A 321-nucleotide genomic window follows, 5' to 3' on the forward strand; every position below is an offset into this window, starting at 1 on the left:
CCCAGCTGTCATCACCAAGACCATTCTCCACGCAGGGAATGACGCATCCAGCACAGCTCCTTCGAGCCTTTGACAATTTTCTCTGAAATACCTCAAAATATTTAATGTATAGTTTATGTGATAAAAAAAAAATCCTTAGCTAGTTTTTGGAATACGTGACTTGAAGCTTTATACCGTTAAATTATAATTTTGCAGACGATGGTATGTCGTTTCTTTGAAGAGTTCCGTGGGAGACATATTGAATGTCAGGGCGGTGAGAGCGGCGGTCGGAGGCCGAGGCCAAGGGCAAGGGCGGCGCGGGCGGGAGGCGGACGCGGGGAC

The 321-nt window shown here is 48.0% G+C and overlaps 1 protein-coding gene across 1 annotated transcript in view; it reads right to left on the reverse strand.

Moving 5' to 3' along the window:
* ATP8B3 (ATPase phospholipid transporting 8B3) overlaps positions 1–321 on the reverse strand; it is a 19,454-nt gene that overhangs the window by 891 nt on the left and 18,242 nt on the right.

This window comes from Crocuta crocuta, unplaced genomic scaffold, assembly GCF_008692635.1.
Source record: "Crocuta crocuta isolate KB4526 unplaced genomic scaffold, BGI_CrCroc_1.0 scaffold443, whole genome shotgun sequence".
NCBI classification, from domain to species: Eukaryota; Metazoa; Chordata; class Mammalia; order Carnivora; family Hyaenidae; genus Crocuta; species Crocuta crocuta.